The 1,372-nt window shown below is 38.9% G+C and overlaps 1 pseudogene; it reads right to left on the bottom strand.

The window, feature by feature from the left end:
- Window positions 1–681: 681 nt before the first annotated feature.
- Window positions 682–792, bottom strand: LOC125474676 (annotated as a pseudogene).
- Window positions 793–1,372: the final 580 nt, after the last annotated feature.

The raw sequence follows: 1,372 nt of genomic DNA, 5'->3' as shown, positions 1-1,372 counted from the left end.
CCTTGAGTCTTTTCAAACATTTTTAAGTTTATTCTTGTTCATTTCATTGTTGTTTGCTAGTTGATCTTTGTTCTTTTCATTGTTGTTTGCTTCTTGACTTTCATTCACACTTGTGTTACTTTGTTTCAGGTAGTATATGTCAAATAGACTTGTTGAGTTAGGCCAAAGAATTGAAAGGTTAAAGGGCCACACTTTGGACAACTTTGTGCCATCAAGTTCATCCTTTATCCTTGAGGAAGAGGAAAGGATTTCACCTAGTTCAACAAGTAAAGGATCTGAGCAAGTTGATTGGGAAAGAGAGGAAGAGATGGCGGGCAACCTAGATGAACTTAGAGCTTTGGAGGACTTTGCTCAACCAATCATACCAAATTCACCTTCATGCATCTTGCTGCCCACAGAAGCTAGAAACTATGATCTTAAATCTTCACATTTCCATATGTTTCCTTCATTTTATGGCTTACCTAATGAAGACCCTTTAGCTCATATTAAAGAGTTTTACAATGTTGTGAGTGGTTTACCTTTGCAGGGAGTAAGTGAAGCAAATTTGAGGATGAGAGTGTTTCCTTACACCTTAAAAGATAAGGCCAAGAGTTGGTTGATGACTCTAACACCAGGTTCCCTCACCACATGGGATGCAATGGCTAAGAAGTTCTTGGAGAAGTTCTTTTCCACTCAAAAGACAGCCACATTAAGGGGACAAATCTTCAACTTCAAACAAGATGATGGAGAACCTTTCAATGAGTGTTGGGAGCGTTTTAAAGGCCTCTTGATACAATGTCCACACCATGGGTTACCTTTTCACTTACAAATGCAAATTTTTTATGATGGACTAACCCAAAATTGTCAATCAACTGTTGATAATGCAGCAGGTGGAGCATTGAAGAAAAAGAATGCTCAAGAGTCATATAACATTTATGAGATGTTGGGGTCTAATGCTCAACACAAAGATTTAAGGGGTAAGAAAGTTGGAGTTTATGAAACAAGTTATAACCATGAGCTTTTGTTGCAGGTAGCTAACCTAGAAAGGAAGCTTGAATCCGTGCTCAACATGGTGCCAAAAACTAATGAAGTGTGTGCCATTTGCAATATTCCAAGCCATCCTACTCACCAATGTCTATCTAGGGAGGCTTACCCCGACTATGTTCAAGAACAAGTGAACCTCATGAATTCTTACAACCAAAGGCCAAGGAATGATGTGTATTCAAATACATATAACTCAAGTTGGAGAGATCATCCCAACCTTTCATGGAAGAACAACAATCAATTCCAAAATTTCCAACCAAAACCTGCCCCTACCCTTGAGGACACGGTTAAATTGTTAGCCCATACACCTTGCAATTCCAACATTCCACCAATAGCACTCTTCAACAAC

The sequence above is a fragment of a genome, unplaced genomic scaffold, assembly GCF_019419815.1.
Source record: "Pyrus x bretschneideri cultivar Hongxiangsu unplaced genomic scaffold, Pyrus_bretschneideri_v1 Contig129, whole genome shotgun sequence".
NCBI lineage: Eukaryota > Viridiplantae > Streptophyta > Magnoliopsida > Rosales > Rosaceae > Pyrus > Pyrus x bretschneideri.
Note: the sequence above shows the minus strand (reverse complement) of the source record. Positions and strands in the feature narration are given on the sequence as shown.